This window comes from Chlorocebus sabaeus, chromosome 8 (assembly GCF_047675955.1).
Source record: "Chlorocebus sabaeus isolate Y175 chromosome 8, mChlSab1.0.hap1, whole genome shotgun sequence".
Lineage (NCBI taxonomy): Eukaryota > Metazoa > Chordata > Mammalia > Primates > Cercopithecidae > Chlorocebus > Chlorocebus sabaeus.
In genome coordinates this window covers 95594646-95621947 of record NC_132911.1, presented here as the reverse complement: position 1 = coordinate 95621947, position 27302 = coordinate 95594646, and positions in this window count along the sequence as shown.

Sequence of the window (27302 nt, the reverse complement as noted above, 5' to 3'; positions counted from 1 at the left end):
ATGGCTGTGTAGTATTCCATGGCATATATGTGCCACATTTTCTTTATCCAGTCTATCGTTGATAGGCATTTGGGTTGGTTACAAGTGTTTGCTATTATAAATAGTGCTGCAATAAACATGTGTGCATGTGTCTTTATAGTAGAATGATTTATAATCCTTTGGGCATATACCCAGTAATGGGATTGCTGGGTCAAAGGATTTTCTAGTTCTAGACCCTTGAGGAATCACCACCACACTGTTTTCCACAACAGCTGAACTAATTTACACTCCCACCAACCGTGTAGAAGTGTTCCTATTTCTCCACAGCCTCGCCAACATCTGTTGTTTCCTGACTTTTTAAAAATCACCATTCTATCTGGCATGAGATGGTATCACATTGTGATTTTGATTTGCATTTCTCTGATCACCAGTGATGATGAGCTTTTTTTCATATGTTTGTTGTCCATATAAATGTCTTCTTTTGAGAAGTGTCTGTTCATATCCTTTGGTTACTTTTTGATGTTTTTTGTTGTTGTTGTTGTTTTGTTTTTTTTTTCTTGTAAATTTCTTTAAGTTCCTTGTAGATTTTGGATATTTGACCTTTGTCAGATGAGTAGCTTGCAAAAATTTTCTCCCATTCTGTAGGTTACCCATTCATTCTGATGATAGTTTCTTTTGCTGTGCAGAAGCTCTTCAGTTTGATTAGATCCCATTTTTAAATCTGGCTTTTGCTGCAATTGCTTTTGGTGTTTTAGTCATGAAGTCTTTGCCCATGCCTATGTCCTGAATGGTATTGCCTACATTTTCTTCTAGGGTTTTTATGGCTTTGGGTTTTACATTTAAGTCTTTAATCCATCCTAAGTAAATTTTCTTATAAGGTGTAAGGAAGGGGTCCAGTTTCAGTTTTCTGCATATGGCTAGCCAGTTTTCCCAGCACCATTTATTAAACAGGAAATCTTTTCTCCATTTCTTGTTTTTGTGAGGTTTGTTGAAAATCAGATGGTTGTAGATGTATGGTGCTGTTTCTTAGGTCACTATTCTGTTCCATTGGTCTATATATCTGTTTCAATACCAGTACCATGTTGTTTTAGTTACTTCAGCCTTGTTGTACAATTCGAAGTCAGGAAGTGTGATGCCTCTAGTTTTGTTCTTTTTGCTTAGGATTGTCTTGGCTATACAAGCTCTTTTTTCATTCCCTATGAAATTTAAAGTAGTTTTTTTTCCCTGTGTCTGCAAGGAAAGTCACTGATAGCTTGATGGGAATAGCATTGAATCTACAAATTACTTTGGGCAGTATCACCATTTCACAATGTTGATTCTTCCTACCCATAAGCATGGAATGTTTTTCCATTTGTTTGTGTCCTCTCTTATTTCCTTGAATAGTGGTTTGTAGTTCTGCTTGAACAGGTCTTTCATGCCCCTTGTAAGTTGTATTCCTAGGTATTTTATTGTCTTTGCAGCAATGGTGAATGGGAGTTCACTCATATTTGGCTTTCTGCCTATCTATTGTTGGTGTGTGGGAATGCTTGTGATTTTTGCATATTGATTTTGTAGGCTGAGACTTTGCTGAAGTTACTTATTAGATTAAGAAGTTTTTGGGCCAAGACAATGCGGTTTTCTGAATATACAATCATGTCACCTGCAAACAGAGACAATTTGACTTTCTCTTTTCCTATTTGAATACGCTTCATTTCTTTCTCTTGCCTGATTGCCCTGGCCAGAACTTCCAATACTATGTTGGATAGGAGCGGTAAGAGAGAGCATCCTTGTCTTGTGCCAGTTTTCAAAGGCAATGCTTCCAGCTTTTGCCCACTCCATATGATATTGGCTGCTGGTTCGTCATAATTAGCTCTAATTATTTTGAGATATGTTCCATCAATACCTAATTTATTGAGAGTTTTTAGCATGAAGGGATGATGAATTTTATCAAAGGCTTTTTCTGTATCTATTGCGATAATCATGTGGTTTTTGCCATTGATTATGTGGTTCTGTTTATGTGTTGGATTACATTTATTGATTTGCATATGTTGATCCAGCCTTGCATTCCAGGGAGGAAGCCAACTTCACTATGGTGGATAAGTTTTTGATGTACTGCTGGATTCGGTTTGCCAGTACTTTATTGACGATTTTCACGTCAATGTTTATCAGGGATATTGGCCTGAAATTTTCTTTTTTTGTTGTATCTCTGCCAAGTTTTAGTATCAGGATTATGCTGGTCTCATAAAATGAGTTAAGAAAGAGGTCCTCATAGCAGCATAATTTATAATCCTTTGGGTATATACCCAGTAATGGGATGGCTGGGTCATATGGTATATCTAGTTCTAGATCCTTGAGGAATCGCCATACTGTTTTCCATAATGGTTGAACTAGTTTACAATCCCACCAACAGTGTAAAAGTGTTCCTATTTCTCCACATCCTCTCCAGCACCTGTTGTTTCCTGACTTTTGAATGATCGCCATTCTAACTGGTGTGAGATGGTATCTCATTGTGGCTATGTTTATTGCAGCACTATTCACAATAGCAAAGACTTGGAATCAACCCAAATGTCCATCAGTGACAGATTGGATTAAGAAAATGTGGCACATATACACCATGGAATACTATGCAGCCATAAAAAAGGATGAGTTTGTGTCCTTTGTAGGGACATGGATGCAGCTGGAAACCATCATTCTCAGCAAACTATCACAAGAACAGAAAACCAAACACCGCATGTTCTCACTCATAGGCGGGAACTGAACAATGAGATCACTTGGACTCGGGAAGGGGAACATCACACACCGGGGCCTATCATGGGGAGGGGGGAGGGGGGAGGGATTGCATTGGGAGTTATACCTGATGTAAATGACGAGTTGATGGGTGCAGCACACCAACATGGCACAAGTATACATATGTAGCAAACCTGCACGTTGTGCACATGTACCCTACAACTTGAAGTTTAATAATAATAAATAAATTAAAAAAAAAAAAAAAAGAGAAAAAAAAAAAAAAAAAAGAAAGAGGTCCTCTTTTTCTATTGTTTGGAATAGGTAGAAGGAATGGTACCTGCTCCTCTTTGTACCTCTGATAGAAATTATTGTGAATCTGTCTGGTCTGGGCTTTTTTTTTTTTTTTTTTTTTTTTTGGTTGGAAGGCTATTAATTGCTGCCTCAATTTCAGAACTTGTTATTGGTTTATTCAGGGATTCAACTTCTTCCTGGTTTAGTCTTGGGAGGGTGTATTTGTCCAAGGATTTACCCATTTCTTCTAGATTTTCTAGTTTATCTGCGTAGAGGTGTTTATAATATTCTCTGATAGTGGTTTGTTTTTCTGTGAGATCAGTGGTGATATCCACATGATCTTTTTTTTTTTTAATTGTATCTTTGATTCTTCTATCTTTTCTTCCTTATTAGTCTAACTAGTAGTTCATCTATTTTGTTAATCTTTTTAAAAAATCAGCTCCTGGATTCATTGATTTTTTTGAAGCATTTTGTGTCTCTATCTCCTTCAATTCTGCTCTAGTCTTAGTTATTTCTTGTCTTCTACCAGCTTTTGAATTTGTTTGCTCTTGCTTCTTTAGTTCTTTTCATTGTGATGGTAGAATGTTGATTTTAGATCTTTCCAGATTTTTGTTGTAGGCATTTAGTGCTATAAATTTCCCTCTTAACACTGCTTTAGCTGTGTCCCAGAGATTCTGGTACATTGTCTCCTTGTTCTCATTGGTTTCAAATAACTTATTTATTTCTGCCTTAATTTTGTTATTTACCCAGTAGTCATTCAAGAGCAGGTTGTTCGATTTTCATGTAGTTGTGCAGTTTTGAGTGAGTTTCTTAATCCTAAATTCTAATTTGATTGCACGGTGGTCTGAGAGACTGTTATAATTTCCATTCTTTTGCATTTTCCAAGGAGTGTTTTACTTTCAATTATGTGGTTGATTTTAGAATACATGCTATGGGGCACTGAGAATGTATATTCTATTGATTTGTGGTGGAGAGTTCTATAGATGTCTATTAGGAACACTTGGTCTAGAGCTGAGTTCAAGTCCTGAATATCCTTGTTAATTTTCTGTCTTGTTGATCTGTCTAATATTGACAGTGGGGTGTTAAAGTCTCCCACTATTATTGTGTGGGAGTCTAAGTCTCTTTGCAGGTCTCTGAGAACTTGTTTTATGAATCTGGGTGTATTTACATTGGGTCTTGACTTTTTATCCAATTTGCCAGTCTGTGTCTTTTAATTGAGGCATTAACCCATTTACATTTAAGGTTAACATTGTTTTATGTGAATTCGATCCCATCATCATGTTGCTAGCTGGTTATTTTGCACATTAGTTGATGCAGTTTCTTCATAGTGTCATTGGTCTTTATATTTTGGTGTGTTTTTGCAGTGGGTGGTACCAATTTTCCTTTCCATATTTAGTGCTTCTTTCAGGAGCTCTTGTAAGACACACCTGGTGGTGACAAAATCCCTCAGCATTTGCTTGTCTGTAAAGGATTTTATTTCTCCTTTGCTTATGAAGTTTAGTTTGGCTGGATATGAAATTCTGGGTTGAAGTTTCTTTATCTTAAAAATGTTGAATATTAGCCCCCACTCTCTTGTGGCTTGTAGGACTTCTGCAGAGAGATCCACTCTCAGTCTAATGGGCTTCCCTTTATAGGTAACCTGACCTTTCTCTCTGCCCTTAACATTTTTTTCCTTCATTTCAACCATGGAGAATCTGACGATTTTGTCTTTTGGTTGCTCTTCTCAAGGAGTATCTTAATGGTATTCTCTGCATTTCCTGAATTTGAATGTTAGCCTATCTTGCTAGGTTGGGGAAGTTCTCCTGGATAATATCCTGAAGTGTGTTTTCCAACTTGATTCCATTGTCCTCATCACTTTCAGGTACACCAATCAATGTAGGTTTTGTCTTTCCACCTAGTCCCATATTTATTGGAGACTTTTTTTGTTCCTTTTCATTGTTTTTTCTCTAATCTTGTCTTTATGTGTTAGTTCCGTAAGTTGATTTTCAATCTCAGATATCCTTTCTTCTGCTTGATCTATTGAGCTACTGATACTTGTGTATACTTCACGAAGTTCTAGTGCTGTGTTTTTCAACTCCATCAGATCATTTATATTCCTTTCTAAACTGTTTATTCTAGTTAGCAGTTCGTGTAACCTTTTATCAAGGTTCTTAACTTCCTTACATTATGTTAGAACATGCTCCTTTAGCTCAGAGGAGTTTGTTATTACCCACTTTCTGAAGCCTACTCGTGTCAATTCATCAATCTCGTTCTCTGTCCAGTTTTGTGCCCTTACTGGAGAGGAGTTGCGATCATTTGGAGGAGAAGAGACATTCTGGTTTTTGGAATTTTCAGCATTTTGTGCTGCTTTTTCCTCATCTTCGTGGATTTATCTACCTTTGATCTTTGAGGCTGATGACTTTGGGATGGGCTTTTTGTGTGGGGGTCCTTAATGTTGATATTGATGTTGTTGCTTTCTGTTTGTTAGTTTTTCCTCCTAACAGTCAGGCCCCTCTTCTGCAGTTCTGCTTCAGTTTGTTGGAGGTCCACTCCAGACCCCGTTCACCTGGGTATCACCAGTGGAGGCTGCAGTACAGCAAAGGTTACTGCCTGCTCCTTCCTCTGGAAACTTCGTCATAGAGGGGTACTGGCCTGACGCCAGCCGGAAGTCTCCTGTATGAGGTGTCTGTTAACCCCTGTTGGGAGGTTTTTCCCAGTCAGGAGGCACAGGGGCCAGGGACCCACTTGAAGAGGCAGTCTGTCACTTACCAGAGCTGGTGTGCTGTGCTGGGAGAATCTCTCTTGTCAGGATCAGCCACTCTCTGCAGAGTTGGCAGGCAGGAACCATTAAATCTGCTGAAGCTACGCCCACAGCCACCCCTTCTCCAAGGTGCTCTGTCCCAGGGAGATGGGGGTTTTGTCTGTAAACCCCTGACTGAGGCTGTTACCTTTCCTTCAGAGATGCCCTGCCCAGTGAAGAGAACTCTAGAGAAGCAGTCTGGCCACAGCTGCTTTGCTGCACCTAGTCCAGACCACCCAGCCTCCTTAGCACTGTGAGGGGAAAACTGCCTACTAAAGCCTCTGTAATGGCGAACGCCCTTTCCCCTACTAAACTTAATAGTCCCAGGTCACTTCAGACTGCTTTTTGGCAGCAGAATTTCAAGCCAAAGGTTTTTAGCTTGCTGGGTTCCGTGGGAGTGGGAACCGCTCAGCGAGACCACTTGGCTCCCTGGCTTCAGCCCTGTTTCCAGAGGAGTGAGTAGTTCTTTCTCACTGGTGTTCCCGGTGCTGCTGGGGTATGAAAAGATACTCCTGCAGCTAGCTCAATGTCTGCCCAAACAGCCACCAAGTTTTGTGCTTGAAACCCAGGGCCCTGATGGTGTAGGCACACAAGGGAATCTCCTGATTTGCAGATTGCAAAAACTGTGGGAAAAGTATAGTAACCTGGCAAAGTAGCCCAGTCCCTCACGGCTTCCCTGGGCTAGGGGTAGGTAGGGCTCTGGTTCCTTGCACTTCCCAGATGAAGTGACGCCCCACCCTGCTTCTCCTCGCCTCCACGGGCTGCACCCACTGCCTAACCATTCCCAGTGAGATGAACCAGGTACCTCAGTTGGAAACGCAGAAATCACACACCTTCTGCATTGGTCTTGCGGGGATCAGCAGACCAGAGCTGTTCCTATTTGGCCATCTTAGCCCCTACCCCCAATAAGTTACTTTTAAAAATGTGATTGTTATCCCTTTTCCCTCATCTGGTATAGTTTCAGTTTCTAGTCTGACTCCTTCCCTAAACTGAGTTTCTTGAGGCCTAGGAACTTGTTTTCTTCCTGACCCTTGAAATGAAAACTAAATACATGCTTGACTATAGTAGACCATCAGTCTTACCTACTGAATAAATATAAAGAATGATGCATGAATGAATGAAGGAAGGAAAAGAATAAATAATTAAGTATTCTAGGTCAGAATACTCCATTTAAGAAACTATTCAGCCAGACGACATAATCTAATTATAAATCTTTGAGAACATAAAAACACTTTTATTCAGTAAACCTAGTGGATTTGAATCAGGAAAATTCTGTATATGTGCCCTCGAGGACTTTATATTGTAAAATAAGTTAAAGCTCCAGCATAAGACCTCTTTATCAAAGATTAAATTGTGGTCTGAGTAGGATCCTGCCTCCTATACAAAGTGTATATAACATCTACTTCTAAGAAAAAAGAAGCTAGGCCAGGCGTGGTGGCTCATGCCTGTAATCCCAGCACTTTGGGAAGCCAAGGCAGGTGCATCACTTGAGCCCGGGAGTTTGAGACCAGCCTAGGCAACATGGTGAAACGCTATCTCTACTAAAAATACAAAAAATTAGCCAGCGTGGTGGTGCATGCCTGTAATCCTGGCTACTCTGGAGGCTAGGGCAGGAGAATTGCTTAAACCCGGGAGGCCAAGGTTTCAGTGAGCCTGAGATTGAGCCACTGCACTCTAGCCTGGGCAACAGAGCAAGACTCTATCTAAAAACAAAAAAAAAAAGCTAAGCTTAAATGTGGAATGTGGCTTCCCTAGTGTCAAGTTATCATAGCATCTTTTATAATGGAAGATCGAACAAAGAACATTATCTTCAGTATACTTTCCTTTCTTAAACAGTGGAGCAAATACAAATAGTTCCTTAGTATTCCCCAAGATTCCTGGATCTCCTTTTGGGTACACGTCCTCTTAAAATTAGGTGTGGCCATGGGACTTGCTTTGGTCAATGACATGCGAGTGAAATTGATGAAGATGACTTCTGGACCCGAGTATTTAATGGTTGGGAACATGTTCTCCATGGTCTCGTCTATGCCCGGGTACATCCTGAAGCGTCGCATTGAAAAAGCAGCACCATAAGATGATGGGGCCTTTGTCGTTCTGTGTCCCTGAACACATATGATGGCGGCATACCTTGCTGATCCCCACTGGACATAGTGTGAATAAGAAATAAATGCTTTCAACCACTATGGTTTCTGTGGTTGGTTGGTACCCCAATATAACTGGCCTATCCTGACTGACAAAATCCTTCTGCTAAAAGAAAGTATTTTTTTTTCCTGTAATTCTAACATTGCTAGAGAAAAGTTACTATATATTTATGCTATTGCCTTGATATAGACAAGGTTAACATATATTGAAAAATAAAAGGTTTATAGATCTTTCCTTTCACAGTTGAAAGATTAAAGCCGCATTTCATAATTTGTTTTGTTTTTTCTACTCCACTGTCACCAACTGTGTCTCTATATTTTTAGTATGCCTAAGGGAAATTATTGATAGTTCTGCTTTTACTATTTTTTATCTTTTTGAGGAAGGTGATTTATTTTATTTCATATTTATTTGCTCTAGTTTCAATATTAAGAAAATAATATGAAGATCCATGACATGCAAAGAAAGGAAGAGTTGCTTTATTCCCATACAGAAGGAAAAAGCCAATCTAATTTTTTTTTTGTTTTTAAAGGTTGAAGTCAAGAAAAAATGATAGAAAAACCTGACCTGTTTACCAGACCATGTTTAATACATATTAGTCTTTATTTCCATAAAATCTTGTTTTAAATGTTCATTTTGCATGCAAATGCATAATGCTTTTTTTTCCACTCAGTCTCACACACATCTTGGAATCCCCTGTGAGCGATCAGCCTGGGAGAACAGCCCTTTAAGATTCTGCTGTCTCTATTCATTGCATATACTGTAGCTCTGTACGTGTTTATTTTGCTAGTTATATGTGTTCAGGCAGGAATTCAAATATGTGATTCTCATTCTTGCTTTCCAAGGGAATTCTCCTGAGGGGAGAAAAACAATGTACATGTTTCTCTTTTTATTTTGTAAAACCAAAAACAATCCTGGATTTAGACCCTTACAAGGAAATATGTTCTACACAAAGTAAAAGCAAAAGACTGTCTTTGTTTCTTTTCCAGCTTTGAATCTGACCTGCTTTTATTAAGAGAAAAGATAGACAGCATAGCCTTAATTCTAAAACCAAGAGGTCTTACCTGCTCCATTACCAGGCAGAAAGGACAGAGCATTTACAGACAAGTGAAATTTCTTTACAGAGGAATGATGTCTTAACATGGTCAGACTTTGTGTCTGAGAATCACTCATACAATCCTCTCATGTTAAGGCTCAGTTAAGTAAAGTAAGCATGGCATTGAGGGCAGGAAATGCTTAAAATGTTTAAAGGGGAAAAGAAATAAATAGTTTAATAACCAGTTTAGGGGAAAATGCTTTGACTTGTGGAGAAATATCCTACTTAAAGTTGGAGCTCTAATAAGGTTTCCTGGACCCATAAGTACATGAAGTTCATAAAAATGTCCCCACCAACCAATTATGATTACTCTGTGCCTTTAATTACTTTTCAACTGATGTGGAACTCAAGATATTATCAGCTTCTGCTTTGCTGAGTTAGACAGCTGAGCAATACAGGATAGGACAGGACTTGAACAAAAATTCAGAATGATGAATAGAGAATGCTGCTTGAAAAAATTTTAAAATTTTTCGATATGGTCTTTGTTGGACATTTCCTCCTCTTATCTGCTTGTATTTTCACTTTCAAGTTGATAACTCCCAGACTGAGTTGAAACACGGTGATGTTTCTGCCATTCTCTTTGGAGTTCATTGTGACTTTTTTTTTTTTTTTTTTTATCATCAGCAGAAATAGAGGAAGACTGAATTAAACAGGAGCTGCAGAACTTGCGAGTGCGATAACAATACAAATGGATTTTCTCTAACAGAGAAAAACAGCTGTCTCCATTATTTGAATGCTTCACCTTTCTCCATTCCATTAATTGGGTCTTTGATCACAAGCTGAGGTGGAGAGGCCCTGATAAGGAATAGGTTATTAGTAAAGTAGCCTAAAGGAATGAATTGGGCCCGGTACTTGCTGCAGAAGATGAGATAAACTCATAATGCCTGTGTATGTGAGTGGTGGAGAGTGATAGGGCCTCCGACTGCCCTGAACTGCTTGCAAAGGGAGAAGACTAATACTCTAGTGCTATGATAGCTAATGCAGGATATAAATTTAGCTCCCGGGAATGGAATAGGATAAAAATTCCATAAAGAGTTTTCTGTAAATGGCTTACACTTTTAAATCAAACTGTGACAGAGTAGTCACTAAAAAAATAAAATAAAATAAAACAGTTTCTTGATCTCACTATATGTTGAACACAACTGGAGGCTTTCGTATAAGAAGGAGAAAAAAATGTCTGTTAAATTTGTTCACCAAGACATTAATAAGAGCACCCTTTGAAGTGCGGTAAAGCTAAATTGGAGGAATTAAATTTGATTGAATCTAAGCCTGTTTATTTTTCATTTCTGCAGAGCGAGTGTTGAGTGATTTGTAATACTTCATTGTAAATCTTCAGGAACTTGCTATCATGTAATCCATTTTTTTGCTGAAGAATATGACCGCAGGGGACAAGGCCATATTGGTTTGTTGTTAATGTACTGGAAAGAGGTACTATGGAGAAAACAGTTAATATTAAATTACGAACACAAGGTTATCTTTCTGCTGCACATGCTCCACTGCCCTAGGCAGGGGTAATCTGTTAATAGCATTCAGCCAAAATGACACCATTAAGGGACTGAAGCTACACATCTTTTGCAAGCTGAATGATGTATAAAGCTGGTTTTCTATCATCCTAGATGCAATAAATTATCCATGCTGCTAAAAATTGATACAAGACAGAAGTTTGATAGAACCAGCACCCAGACATAAATGGAAGGCCAGGCTGGCAGGAAAGGACATGAAGATGTGAATGCTGCTGCCACGGTGTTTTTATTTGTTGTTCTCTTTCCCCCTCCCCTAACTTTTTCAGGCTTTGGGGGCCACTGCGGCAAATACCCTGTAGTGGCATTTTCATGGCAGAGAGCAAGGAATGACTGAGCAAGAGAGAAAATGAATAACTCATACAATTATGTAGATGAACACCTCAGAAAGGTTTGGATGTCAGGTCTGCTTTGAATGAATCATTGCATTTCAGCTTCAGTTTCCGATTATCAATGCCTGAATATAAAGGGAAGGACATTATAAATGGCTTGTATTGTAGAGCCATCTGATTGGTGTGTGGTACATTAAGAAACCATAACCTGCTCATACCTATTGCCCTTCACGTTATTTGTTCCATCAACATGCAGAATAAATAGCTGGGGAAACATTTTAGAATTATTTCCCATGATTGTTATTCTCATTTTAAATTAATGCAAATTCTTAATAGATTTAAAAAACACAGAACACGTATTTGCTTTGGCAGAGTTCCTAATCGTGTCAGGAAAAGAGACTTTCTAAATTGCGAGGGCAATACCAGTGAAACAATTAAAATAATACATTAAGTCAACATATGAAATTTGTACCATATTCTCTGGCATTGATACGCACTGGAGAGGTAAAGATAAAAAGAGTATCCTTCCTTAAAACCTCACAATGTAGTGGAGACTTGGACAATTGCATGTTATAATGTTATGGAATGCGATAATGATGGAGGTTTGTATGATGCTATACAATCTTGGAGGAAGCCCCAGGTCTGCCAGGGCAGTCATGACTGGCTTCTCAGAGGAAGTGACCAGCACACAGAGAACTTGTTTTGACAACCTATTACAGAGGAAATAAACCCAATCAATAAACCCACTTATGATTTTCATCCTATTTCATTAGGCTAGAAATAGCAATATGCACAGAAGCAGATACTTTTAGTTAACCACAGAATTCAGGTCACATGACACTTGAGAGGCGTATATGAGGTGTTTCTAGAAGCCCAGAGTGATATTTATGCTGGACTTAGGTAACCAGGCAGGAGAGGTTTTGAGGTCTAGGACATTATCCCCAGCCTCTCTCTCTCTCCCTCTTTGCTACCAGTCATTCCTTAAGCACAGTGTTCTACACTTAGATATCTGTCCTTTTGATCTGCTTTGGTCCTTCCTTATTCACATAACTATAGAGAACCATAATCTCTGATTTGCCTTCCCACTTAGCCTCTTCACTGGCATCTCTGCTTCAACTGCATTCCTCTCCAAACCCTTCTCTAGAAGGGTGCAAGAGTGATCTTTCTAAAACAAACATTGAACTGTCATTCCCCAGTTTAAACTTTTCCCTATGATTGCATTTAAGATGAAGACCAAATGCGTTGATCTGGTTCCAAAGCTCAGTGTGTTTTGACCCTGCTACTTCTTGAGTGCCCTCTCTGGTCGCTGTACCCACTATTCTCTGCATCTGGGATGTAATTACTGGAACTACCACCGTTTCTTAGTTTGGAACCCTTATCTACCTTTGAAACTTCAAGTATTGGTTGCTTTAGTTTCCATTCTCTTCCCACACCCATCATCTCATTCCTTCCTTTTTCCTGGCTGAGTTGAATTTAACATCCAGATGCTGGAACTTCCCCTGACAACTAAGTATGGGGCTGGTACCCTTGTCTCTGCTCTCGTAGCACCTTGGATTCCCCAGTCTTAGTATCTCGGATTTCCCTGAGGGGTGTGCATCCTGGGAGTGTAGGGTCTGTCGCTATCTTATTCACTTAATATCCCCAGCTCTCATCATAGTGCTTGGCATGCTGAGCAGTGAATATTTGTTGATCATGGAAAGAATGAGATGGATAGCAAACAAACAGTGACGGGGAGCAATGGTTGGAACAAGCATAGGAATATCACTAGGACTCTAGGGAATGCACTGAGATCATTCAGGCCCTCAGAAACCTTTCTCATGGACTGAGTGGAGAGAACTGGGTGAAAGACCAGAAACTGGTACAATGGAGAACTGACAAAATAAGGAAGCTCTATTATTTATTAGGGTGGTTTATAAACTGCAGTGTATTGACAGGAAATAAGCGTTTATTAGAAAAGGAGAAAGAAGAGATTGGGCAGTATGGGCTATTTTATTTTATGCTAAGTTGGTAAAATTGAATTAGGATGTTCCATACATTTGTTGTATTGTTGCTAACCTTTGCACTTAATTTTGTACTATGTGGACAGTTTGGTGTTATAAGAGGTAGATATAATGTAGGTAGGTTATTTTCAATGCATTATCCCAAGAATATATACAAATAACATAATGAAATGACTATAATATAATTCCAGTTAAAAACTGAGTGATTAAACAGAAATTACTTAGTTTTATCTTGTTCCAGAAACTGGTAGACAGAGGATGAAGAGAATGAAGGGTGATGTGGACTTTCAAAGCGTCCACAGACTGGGAGAAAAGACTGAAAATGCAAGTGAAGAGATGACTACAGTGAAGTGTCATGAGTGTTACAACAGGGTGCCATGCAGGGCAGATGCTGGGGAAAAGGAGAGAAAGAACATTTCTTATAGAAGATGACATTTCAGCTGTATTTGAAAAACCCAGGAGTAATAAGGAAGGAACACTGGAAGAAAAAGGACATTACAGGCAAAAGAAATAGCAAAGACAAAAAGTCAATAGAGGGACTTTAAAGAGTTTCATGGACTACTACTTCAGCATAGCCAAGACTTTTCAGAAGGGCACTGTTCTCAACTGTTTTTGTCTCATTGTTCCATAAGATTACTTACACTTGTCAGATCCATCAGTTCTCCTAGTTTCCCAGAGGACTCACAAGGCATAGGTTCTCTGTGTTATGATTCTTTTCACTGTCTCCAGCAACAACCTTCTTCCTATCTTCTCCAACAATACTGAACTGCTTGTTACTTCTTCCCTAACATAGCGTGGTTCCTTTCCTCCACACCTTTATCTGTAGTACTCTCCTCTTGCTGACATACTCTTCCTCCCTGCTCCCATCGCCACTTCTTCTTCCATCCCTGATGCCTTCCCTCTGTGCTTTAGTTGTAATAAATATGCTGCATTATTTATCCAGTGGGGATCTCTCAAGCATCTCCATGTACTTAAAAGCATAAGCTCTGGGGCCAGAGGCCTTGGGTGTGTGTACTCTTTGCCAGATTTATTAGTTGTGTGAACTTGGGAAATTTGCTTAACCTCTGTATATGCTCCACTTTGTTCATCTGTAAAGTGGGAATAATTGTAATATCTATCTTATAGAATTTAAGGGAAGATTAAATGAAACAATACTTTGAAAAGTACCTGGAACATATTGATAACTCAAAATATTTGGCTATGTTTTAATTGTTATCATATGATGATTAATTATCACTATAAGTCAAGCTCTAAGCTTACATAATAAAGACATAAAAATACATGAAACACAGTTACTGCCATGAAAGATTTCACAATCTACTTAAAAGCAGACACATAACCAGATAGTAATAAGATAGTGTGGATTGTTTCATGATTTGCATACGGTGATGCTAGAAGCAGCAGCAGTTGTCTGAAGAAGCAGCAGTTTCTTACATTTTGTAGATCCATTGAAATGGATATTCAAATTTATCGGAAATCTGCTCAGATTAACAAATATTTTTCACCCAAGTCTGCATAAATTTGGCATTGAAGCATCAGTATAAATCAGAGGAACCTAGTATAAATTGATTATCACAGATGAGCATTAAATTTAGTTCTGAGAATAAGTATTCTTAGAATCACAGACTTTCAAATGGGAAGGAACACTTCACATTGATCTAGCTCTACATCTTTATCGTACAGATGAGGAGACTGTGACCCTCCCAGTGGTTAAGTCCTGGGACTAGGGTCGTGCAGTGCATTAGTGACAATGCAGAAGGTAGAACCTAGATTTTCCCAATCTCAGTTCAGCTCCCTTTCCGTAATTGCACTGACATCCCTTTGGTTTTGTTCTTTTATTCCATGACTTGTTTCACAACCTGAATCCCAAGAAAAGTTAAAGATGAATTTTCAGTCTCATGTTGTTTATCTGATATTTGGTTATAGTCCTTCTTCAGGCTTGGATCAATCTCATGCATCCTTTGGAACCTGGAAGACACCTTGTGTCCTCTGAATAGCCAGCCCTGAGGGTGCCAGCTCTGAGGTTACCAGCCCAAAACAACTCCTTCCTTTTTCAATGTCACTGTACTCAATTTTCTTATTCTGTATTTGCGACACTTCACTGCTATCTGTACTATTTCATGTTTCCTGTATTTCCCTTGGGTTGTTTCATATACATAAGTATTTGCAAGTGAAAACACTAATCATAAAGCATTTGCAAAGAGCCTACCACTATGGTACTAGACATACAGGATGCTCAAATGCATGTTGAATGGAACTGACTTAAATTTAACTATTCCTCCTTCAAGTTATAAGTCACTAGGGAGAAAATATGCCTTCCTTATTTTTCTATGTATTTTGGGAGTAGCTTTAAACATCTTGCTTTGTGCTATTAGTAAAAATTGGGCTTTCATGTCATTTATTTGAAAAAATTAAAAACTAAAAAAAAAGTTGTGAAGGTAATAGCCTCAAAGCAATTATGCATTGATCTTTCATTCATTCAACAAATTGAGTACTCAGTCAGTTAGGCTGTGTGCTTAACATAAACAGATGCAAATTAATACACGTTATTAGTTGAATTGCCTTAAACTTGAGGCCTTTTTTGCTTTTTGACTTTTCAGTCTTTTCTTTCCCCCTCCAACAGAAACAGTTCCAATAGAAATACAGCTCCAATAGAAACAGTTGCTGGAGTTTGTAATTAACTTGCCAAATAAAGAAAAGTCTACATTCCATGCACTACATTTGTTCCCTTTAGCATTACACAAGCCATTCGTTAAGCCTGGGACAGTCTTCCCCCTAACTTGCCTGGCTAAAATCTCTTCATCCTCAAGGTCTCTACTCAGATGTCATTTCTGTAAGCCTCTCTTGCAAGCTCCCGAGCCTCTTCTTTACCTCTATTCATAGCGTGAATCACACAGAGCTAGAACTGTCTGCTTAGGGATCTTGTAGAAACTAGACCGTAAGCACCTCCAAGACAGAATAGCTTTCTTATTCACTGTTTTAAATACAAACCTGGACATATTCTGCACATTCAGTAAATATTATATAAATGCATAAACAAAATTGTTACTTTATGATGTATAGATGGAGACCATGGGAGCATGTGACCAGTCCTGCACACCACGTTGCAGCTAGGAATGAAACACTCTCTTTGGGGGATGTCATATTATAAGACAGATGGCTGTAAAATTGTGGTTTGTTAAAGGGTAGCTTTGAATATCAATCAAAATTAGTAAACTTGATTGCTTTATTAGCAAGCAGTAAACATGGTTGCTTTTTGCAGCACTAGAATACTTATTTTAATAAAAATGATTGGAACGGCAAAGTTGTTGGGTTTTAAATCAAAGGAGGCTTACCAGTTCACCAATCTGCTACTCTTGCTTTATAAAGTAAATTCAGGAGGGATGGTGGCAGAGGTCCAATATGACATCTTTCTTCTTTTTAAATATCTTTTTTCCTTCTTTTCTCTTCTTAAAATAGATACGCTGATATTTTTCATTTGTTAGCTCTTAGTCTCCTTACATATTTGTGTGCATAGAGAAGAGTTTTATTTTTAGTTTTTCTGCTCTGTGACAGAGCAATGTTCTTACAATATATCAGTTTTTAAAATGTTAAAAATGCCATTATTGTTATTCTTCTATTACACTACACTATTGGCATGCACATTTTTGAGATTTTTCTCTTACATGCTTTTGTTTTTAACTTGATTGTTTCACTGGATCATAGAAATATTTGAATCTCCATCTTCCTTTTCACTTTGCACTATTGCCTCTTACTTCTAATTACTTTGTCATATCTGCCTTTTCAGTTGTTTTAAATTTTTAGTAAGTTAAAAAATGCAAAGATGGGGAATTGAGCTGTATGGGGCTTATTAAATAGCCCAAACTTATTTCAAATATTTTAAACTACTTTTCCACTTGTTTCTTACAAATAGTATTTATTTTCAGAAAACTTTCCCCATCATGTTTTTGGCCAGGAGCATTTAGCTTGTCAGAGTCTCCACTTTTCTATCTGTAGGGTGGGAAGATTAGCCACCTCCTGTTATTGTGGAGCATGCTGAGTGAGTTAATGCTTGGGAAGAGCTTTGAATATTTGAATAAACATTAGCTTAGATTACTGTGATTGGCCAACATGTGAATGCTGTGTGAATGCTGCCTGCATCTTGAACACTTCTTTAAAATTTACAGAAGACAAATCACTTGTTGAAGGCAGGACCTGGGGTGCAATATGGTCCAAAACCAACTTGAGCTTCCACTCTAGTCGTAATTCCAAGCACCTTTGCAGCTCCTGCCATTGAGGTGCTTCTGTAGCTGAGATCTAGCTTCTAGTATTTTCATCAAGCGATGAAACTGTGATTTATATGATGAGGAAAATGTTTATATTTTCATTTGTCATGTTTAATAGAAAAATTATTTTCTTTAGAGTTTGCTGTAGGATAAAATCTTGAGTCAGAAAAGTCCTCTGACAATCTCAACTTACTTTTTCTGCCTTTCTCCTATACAATGGTATTCTCACTCTTTCCTAACCCACTTCAGTTACCTACCCTACTATCAAGGCTGTATATAGCTGTTGACATTTTTAATTGAACCAGAACTCAAGAGGCGTTTTACAGAACTCTTTATAATAAAGTATAAAATCAATGTCGTCTCACTCCCAAGAACACTTACCTTATAATCAAACTTTATGTCAAAACAATTATTCTCTAATTATGGCTTCTAGGAATCAGGAAGTGAATCTATTGATATTTTGAGGATAGGAATAATCTTTTCAGTGTCCTTTATATTACACCTCAATGAATTCAACTAATAATGCTAAATATGTGTAAAAAGTTCTGACATGTTTTTTGAAGCCTAACATTTTCTTCAGGGAATTTTTAGAATTCATGACAGTTTAACAGCTGGACCACTACATAAGGCTGTTAGGATATAAACTCTGAAGCTGGGATTTCTGGGTTTGATTCCCAGCTCTGCTATTTAAAAGCTGTGTGAATTTGGACAAGTCACATAACTTCTCAAGGAAGCTGAAAAAATAATGCTTATCTCTGTGTACATGTCAATCATATCAAGTGGTTGATAATATTGTTCTTCTAAATCTTTTTTGAGTTTTTGTTGTTGTTTTAATTTCTGAGAGGGCCTGTTAAAATCTTCTACTATGTTCTTGGAATTGTATTGTATCCTTTTAAAGTATATCAATTTATGCCTTATATATTTTGAGCTACCATTTGTAATTACATACTGATTTTTTTCTGATTAATTGTCCCCTTTTCATTAAAAATTCCCTTTTTATATTTGGTAACATTTTTTGTCTCAAAGTCACTTTATAATGATATTAAAATAGCAACTCCAGCCTTATTATGCTTACTGCTTGAGTAATATATTGTACTTTGTAAATTTACTTTCAACTATTTGGGTTTTTACATTTAAAGTGTTTCACTCATAGGTATTATATAGTAGTGTCTTGCTTTTTAAAAAAACCTATTCTGTCATTCTCTGCATTTTAATTTAAGTCTCTAGACCATGTAATGCCTCCTTTGTCACATGGTCATCTTTCAGGTTGTGTCTGTGTCTTCCCATGCCGTTCTCCCTTCTCCATATGTTGTCTCTCTGTCCTTTCTCTCCTTAAAAGGACAACAGTAATATTAGATTAAGACCTCTCTCCCCTAGTCCAGCACTGCCCCAGCTTAAGTTATATCTTAATTACATCTGCAAAGACTCTATTTCCAAATAATGTCACATTCACAGGTACCAGGGTAAGAACTTCAACATGTCTTTTGCGGGGCACAATTCAACGCATAACATTCCACTGCTTACCACTTCTGTTGTTCTTTCTCCAATTCCTAGAAATCCAATTTTCCTCTAATAACATTTTCTTTCATCCTGAAAACCTTCTAGCATCTTTTGTATAGTAACAATACTGGTAACAAGTTCTTTTAATTCCACTTAATGTGCAAATGTCTTTAATTTTACAGATAATTTTACAGATATAGAAATATGAATTGACTTTTTTTATTTCTACACTTTTAAGACATTTTACTATCTTATGGCCTCATGTTTTCTATCAATAAATCCTAGGGCATTTGGATTGCTTCATTTTTCTCTACTTTTAATATTTTCAAAATTCCTTTCTTTATTTTTGTTTTTTAGCAGTTTGACTCTAGTGTGTTCATGTGTGATTTTCTTTGAACCCATCCTATCTGGGATTTGTTGAGTTTCTTAAATCTTTACATCTATACCTTTTAGTAAATCTGGGACAATTTCACCATGATTTTTCCAAATACATTTCTTGCCCCAATTTTTTTCTCCTTTTCACATGAAATCCCACTTATATTTAAATTATACCTTTTGATATTGTCCCACAGATTCCATAGGCTTTGTATATTTTTTCAATCTTTTTCTCCATTCTTCAGATTGGATAATTTCTATTTATTTTCAATTTTACTCACTCTTCCTTCTGTCATTTTCTTTCTGTTATTGATCCCACACAGTGAGTTTTTCTAAATGAGATTTTTTTTGTTTTATAATTTCTACCTATCTGTATTTCAGTCTCCATTTCTCAGCTGTGTTCCTATCTTTTCATTGATTTTGATTAGTTTTCCATTACCTCACTGAGCATAGTTGTAAGAACTGCTTGTCTTATAGCTCTAATATTGGGATCATCTCAAGGTTTGATTTTTCTCTTGAAAATCCATCATATTCTTCCTTTCTTTCTCTTTTAAAGTTGATTTTTTCTTTTTTTTTTTAATTTTTAAAATTTTAATTTTTGTGGGCACATAGTGGGTGTATATATTTATGGGATACATGAGATATTTTGATACAGGCGTGTAATGCATAATAATCACATCAAATGGCTTATCCATCCCTTCAAGCACTTATCCTTTCTGTTATAAACAATCCAGTTAAATTCTTTTAGTTATTTTAAAATATACAATTAAATTATTGTTGATTATAGTTACCCTGTTATGCTATCAGATACAAGGTCTTATTCATCTTTCTGTTATTTTTTTGTATCTATTAACCACCCCACCTCCACCCCACAATATCCTTTACAGTCTCTGGTACCATACTTCTATTTTCTAGCTTCATGAGTTCAATTGTTTTGATTTTTAGATCCCACAAATAAGTGAAAACATGTGATGTTTGTCTTTCTGTGCCTGGCTTATTTCACTTGATGTAATGATCTCTAGCTTCATCCATGTCGTTGCAAATGACAGAATCTTGCTCTTTTTTATGGCTTAATAGTACTCTATTGTGTAAAAGTACCACATTTTCTTTATCCAACCATCTGCTGATGGACACTTAGGTTGCTTTGAAATCTTGGCTATTGTGTGTAGTGCTGCAATAAAAATGTGGGTGCAGATTTCTCTTTGACATCCTGATTTTCTTTCTTTGGAGTATATACCCAGCAGTGGGATTTCAGCACTGTATGGTAGCTCTATTTCTTGTTTTTTGAGGAACCTCCAAACTGTTCTTCATAATGGTTGTACCAATTTATATTCCCACCAACAGTGTGCAAATGGTTCCCTTTTCTCCACATGCTTGCCAGCATTTGTTATTGCCTGTCTTTTGGATAAGATGATATCTCATTGTAGTTTTGATTTACATTTCTCTAATGATCAATGATATTGAGCACATCTTTTTTTCTCCTTCTTTCTCCTCTCTCTTTTTGTATGTCAATGGTAGCATAAATAACATTGTAATTGTTACATAGACCACAGAACCTATTATCAGTATCCGGAGAATGTTGAAATTTTTTGTTTGTTCTGTTAGATATTCAACCTGGAAGGGATAACCAGAATCCTCTTTAAGATACTGGGAGCCATAGCAGTAATGAGTGAGAGACCATGGTGCTCATATGAGTGGCTGCAATGCTCCACAAAGAACTTTGGTACAAGTCATATATACATACCTTGTCCAAAATGACAATGACTCCAAGGGAAGTCAATCTAAAGACAGATGTTGGAATGCCTGTTGGAATAGCAGCAACATCTGAAAGGAAAGGACTTTATGATCCATGAGCATATATAATCTGAGGACTTGCAGTGGGGTAGTGGGAATTTTCAGAAACTCAAAGTACCTATAGCAACATCTTATGACAAAGCCCAGTCAAACCTGATTTGTTACTGTTACCATGACTCATTAAAATATGTAAGCTGATGACATCTGATGAAACTTGGGTTGTTCCAGTGGTTGCATCGTATTCTCATTTTAATGTGATTTTAGTTCCATTACACCCTTTTAAATAGTTCATAACTTCACTGTCATGATTCTTACTTCAAATTTTCTTTAAATTCTTACTACAGGTGGCTGATAAAGATAACATTTATTTGACCAAGGCAGACTCATATATTTTGTTATAATTTATTAATCTATGCTGTATCTGTCCTAAAAATTAAATAATTGCATAATTCTGAAAAGTATTTGAATCTTCTAGGAGGACAAAAATCAGAAGAGGTTCATAGAGATAATTTCATTTAATCTCTAGCCTAAAGTAAGCCTTCCCAAGATAGTATCTGATATCCACCTGTCACTAAAGTGAAAAGCCAAGAGTCTCTTCTAAGAAGACTCCCAAGACCTTGAACCTTGATAAAGATGCCCTTTGTCTTTCCTCAGTACCTCCTAATTTATAATTTAATGATGATCACATTCTATGATAATAATTCCATTATCATTTTTTTCCCATTTTTTTGTCCACTTTGGGAGAAAAACCATGTCTAATTGTTTTCCCTCTCATACTTAGTATAGTGCTTGGAATATAGAAGGTACTCAATAAATGACCATTGATTTAAAGACCACAGTTAATATCTGATTATTACCAGATAGTCTGTCAAATGGGAGAAAGCAAGAACCCATGGAAAGTCTTTTAAATTTAATGTAAGAATGGTAAAAATTTTCCTTTCTTTCTTTCTACTAGCATAAACAATAGTCAGTTTTATTTCTTACATTACTTCAGAAGTTATTAGGCCTTGTGAAAAGTTGGACTGATTTGTCAGATCAGTGATTAATGGTCTAAATCAATAATTTCTATTTTTATGCAGAGTTCAATGAGTTCTGAGAGCATATAAGCCTTTAACTATTAATACAGGTATAACTCATATTTCTTAACTCATTTTTAAGAGGTGGAGGAAAGGAAAGAGAAAGTTTAAAGGGAAGGTATGCACCATGACTTGCCTTCATAAAAAGTTCATCCAAAGAAGAAGACATTTTATTGACAACTTCTTGGTTCTATCTTGTGAATAAAATCTGCATTTAGAGACAAAGGTAGGATATTGAAATTCCAAAGCAGATTTAGCTCTATATTGAGCAAATGAGTTCTATGGTATGCACAGCTGTGCAAGAACACCATGAGAGATGAATCATGTTCTTTATCTGGAGGAGTTTCCAGTCTGTATAGAGACAACAAAGGCACATGAAGAGCTTGAAAAATACAAAAGACGACGTAAGTCAGGAATCAGTGGTGTAGTGTGACCCAAAGGTTTCTAATGAATTTATCCAAGAAAAAAAATTCTATGACCTCTGTTGTCCTGAGAGAGGTGAAATTTCAAGGGGTTGGTCACAGAGAGTGTTTATAGCAGAATGAGGTACAGTTCTGGCATATGACTGGACCTCTGCTGTGTCTGGTGTGTGGTTAAAGGCAGCTGTCATCACAGGCTCACTGTTCCTGTAGGCTCTGTGCAGCTCTCATCCACTGCTGAGCATGCTTCTCCTGGGGCAAGATTCAGTCTCAAACCTTGGGAAGATGCATTTATTTAGGGAAAGCACCCTAGTAGAGAGCATTTATGGTCTTTCTATTACCATTACTCTGTTGTTACTTTTAAAAGGGCATCTAGGAAGGAGTGAGGTCATTGAGCCACTTCCCTAAACAAGGAATAGGCTTATTTTAGAAATTTTTGTACCTTTTCATTTAGGCCTGAGTTTATGCTTTTCTGGCTCCTTTGATTTAAGTTCTTAAATAATCGAAAAGGAACCACTTAGGGGACACAGAGTGAGTTAGTCTTCATCTGCATATTTGATACACACTTGCTTACTCTCTTCCCTTCACTCCCTTCTCCTTAGCTTTCTTCATCCTACTCAACTAAATCATCACATTACCGTAGTTCTTACTATCCCTGACTTAATAAGGTACATTGCATTGCACTCATGGTATTTAAAAATGTGATTAAAACACACTGTAGCAGATGTGGCAGAAGGAATAGTATTTCTAAGGCTGTTGGAAGACATTGGAAGTCTCCCAAAGAATTATTTAATAAATTCTGCTGCTCATGAAATGAGAACGAGATTATTACTGATGTATTCATTCAAAACAAAAAGCTAACAAGAGGAGGAAAAAAAGAGAAGATTATTTGGATAGAGAAAAAAATGACAACAAAAAGAAAAGGATTTTAAGACATAATTTTAAAATGAGCTGATAGAGTCTAAAGAACATCTGGGTAGCCTACAGTAAACAGTTAAACTCTGATTTAAAAAAAAAGCAAAATGAAAAAGATGGAAAGATAAAAACGACTTTTCAAATAGCGACTGTTGGTGAGTGGATCAATGAGACCACTAGAGGAAACTGTGCAAAGGTTGCTTTTGTGTAAATAAGACAAATACTGGAGGTGTTAAAATTGTTTTGTTCCTAAAGTTCCCAAGGGAAGATCTTACTTAGTAAATAGTGAAGATATACAGAACCTTTAGGTTTTTAATAGCAATTCTGCTTGTGGTCAATTTGGTTCTGGGTTCTTCTTCTAGCGAAATGATACAACACATTTACATGATACAACACATGATACAACTTTTGGATATATAGAGTTTTACATGTTTTGGTATTTTCCCTTCCTATTGATTTTTTAACTTTTATTCAGGGATGGAAAGAATCCAGTTATTTGGTTCTTTCTTATAGTAGCAATTGCTTGGTTAAGATAAGAAATATTGGCTAAAATATTGGGAGTTTGTGATTTCAATAAGTAATAAAACAATTATACCATCTCTTTTTATTGGTATTTCTGAATTTTTAACATTCAAGGGTAATTATTCTAACAGTCATGAGAATAGTTTAGACAACATCTGCAGTTTTTGCCAACAAATTCTGACTATAATAAAGTTATTGGAATTATTCTTCTGATGGTTTTATGTATATTTTTGAAATTCTTTTTAATTCTCATTTATATTCTTCTTATTCTCTATTATATCAGAGTTTTCAGATGTCCACTGAGGACTACTTCACATTATGTATTTGGCAAATGGGTAAAATGTTGATGTGTATGCTTTTACATATCAGAATGCAAAGGCCTGTGTGGCCAGGTTGTCTGTTGTCTAGAAAACCTGGCTCCAGTTGATAGCCTAATCATTCTTCCGTGTCTCTTCTTCCTATAGATACATCACATGCACTCACATGTAGATATTCCTCATCCATTTCTTGTTTTAGTATCTTAAAAATATTGTTTTCTTTGACCATCCCTTGCATCTCTGGCCTGAAAGAAAATGCAAACAAAACAAACAACAAACCAAATCCCACAAAACTCCAATAATCTTAAATTTGCCCACCTGGTCAAAACTTCCTCCCACTCATGCACACAATTTCTAGGCATGGCTTATATTGTAATATGTGTCTAATAAAGTTAAGATTGAAGAGGGCTCAGAAAAATGTTTATAAAACTTGCAGAAATATACAGATCTAAAACAAGTCAGTTGAGAATAGCTCTACAAAGTAAGAGGTACAACTTTAAAGAAAAAAACAGCCCCTTATTTGGATCAATAAAAACAGTGTATATAGGATGTTGGTCAGAGCTTCCATCCTCTTTGGGTGGGATGATGCAGTGGGTTTGGTGAAGAAACCTCATTCTATCTTTGCAAGAAATTTATAGGTAAAGTAGAGTGAAAGAGGGAATCTGAGTTAGTAGGAACCCTTTACAGACAATCTATATTTGATGGTAGATTTAAAAATGAAAACAATTCACTTACATGCACAAATCTTTATTCTAAGAAAGCTCATGGTGTACCAGGGAAAAGTTTTGCTGGCCTGGAACCCTAAATTGATCTCTCCCACTATACAGATCACTTCCAAATTGCTGGTCCATGGAGAAGTATCATCATTCAAAAATGATATAAACAAGATAAAAGCACAGGATCTATACAAAAATACTACAAGTAAAAATAAAGAACAGGAAAACAAATAACAGTCAAAGAACATTCACTTGAAAAATGTTACTAAGAAGTGTATAAAAATTGAGACCAAACATATTGCCTTGACTTAAAAAAAAAAAACAAAATATAAATCTTTTACAAGTATGATTTCAGAGTAGAAATCTGGGCCCATAGAAAAGATATAATGATGACCAAAGGAGATAAATAGAAAGAACTATAATTCATATTTGAAGGAGAACAAAACATACCATTCTAGTTATAAAGACCATTTTGTAAGTGGCACTGCTGAAACTAGGCACTGCTGAAAATGCAGTAGGTGGAGTAAAGTAAAGTATGTGGAGGATGGGATGGAGAAATTTATTCAAGATGAAGTGGCAATGAACAAAGGATTAAAAATAGAAATATATTGAGCACAAAGAAAATTCAGGACACAAAAGAAATAGGTGACTTTGAAGAAGAGAATAAAAAATAGAAGAAATATTTTAATATTGTATTTCTTTTCTATTGCTATATAATGACAAACTCCACAAATTTAGCAACTCGAAACAAGACTCGTCTATTATCTTACAGTTTCTGCAGTTTAGAAATCCAGCCTTCACAGCAATGTAGATCGAGACAGAGGCCATAATCCTCAGCGAACTAACACAGGACAGAAAACCAAATACCGTATGTTCTTGCTTATAAGTGGGAGCTAAACACTGAACACACATGGACATAAACATGGGAACAATGGACTCTGTGGACCACTATGGAAGGGAGAGAAGGAAGAGAACATGGATTGAAAAAGTACCTGTTGTGTACTATTTTCACTACCTGGGTGCAGTAAACCCATGTAACAAGCCTGCACACGTACCCTTGTATCTAAAATAAAAGCGAAGAAGGAGAAGGAGAAGAAGGAGAGGAAGGAGAGGAAGAAGAGGAAGAAGAAGAAGAAGAGGAAGAAGGAGAAGAAGGAGAAGAAGAAGGAGGAGAAGAGGAGGAAGGAAGAAGGGGAAGAAAAAGGGGAAGAGGAAGGGGAAGGGGAAAGGAAAGGAGAAGGAGAAGGAGAAAGAAATCCAGTGTGGTTCAGCTGGGCTCTCTGATTAGGGTTTCAGAAGTCTGAAATGAGAGATGACCAACTGTGCTCTCATTTGAAGGATTTGGAGAAGAATCACCTTCTAAGCTGATTCAGATTGTTGGTTAAATTGCATTTGTTGAGTTGTAGGTCTGCTGGCCTTATTTTCTGCTGCTAGCTGTAGGTCACTGATATTGTTCAGTGGCTGCCTGCATTCTGTTCCTTGCCATGTGGCCTGTCTGTCCCCAAAGCCAGCAACGACCTACCAAATTCTTATGCTTCTATTCTCTCTGACTTTGTGTTCAGCCATCAACTGGAGAAGACTCTCTGCTTTTAAAAGGGCTTGAGAGATTGGATTTGGTCCACCCAAATAAGCTACTTATTGTAAGATCAACTGTGCCTTACAAAAAAACATAATCACAGGAAAGATAATTTATCATTATCAAACGTTACAGAGCTTAAAGTGTGGAATATTTGGAATTATTTTTAGAATCCTGCCTACTGAAAGAATATAACTATAAAAAAATTCCTCCTGAATACTGAATGTTCTCAAAACAAAGAAATGATAAATGTTTGAGATGATACTGAATGTTCGCAAAGGAATGATAAATGTTTGAGATGATAGATAGAATATTTGCCCTGATCTGATCACTATATATTATATGAAGTTTCACTATATACCCCATAAATATTTACAATTATTATATGTCAAATACAAAATTAAAAATAAATTTTAAAATTCTTCCAAGATAAAGGAGGAATTAAATCTGTAGTTTGACAGAGCACATTATCTTTAAAAATAGACACAGAATGATAAAGAATGAGAAAAAAATTATCTCTGCCTATAGCTAAAAGAAAGATCAACTCACCCAGAAGCATAAAAATTCACGTCAGCCCCAGACTTCTCCAGAGTGACATTAAATGCCAGAATGGAGTTTAGTATTGCCTGTGAAGTTCTCGGGGAAAGAAAGTGTAAATAAATAAAACTATATTTTTCCTTATGTATGCAAACCGTATCCAACAAAACTACTATTTAAGCATAAACACAGATAAACATTTTAAAATATGACAGTAAACAAGTAATATACTTTCAGTTAAATTTCCTTGAAAAAAGTATTAGACAAGGGACTTTGACCAGACAAGTAATGAACAGAGATACTCCAAAAAAGATCTTATATTCACATAATGTTAACTGTTACAGCAAATATACTCCCCCAAATGTCAATGGCTTAACACATAAAAGTTTATTTACTCCTGATATCATTGTCCACATTGTGACAGGAACTTCAGCTCCTTCCATGCTGT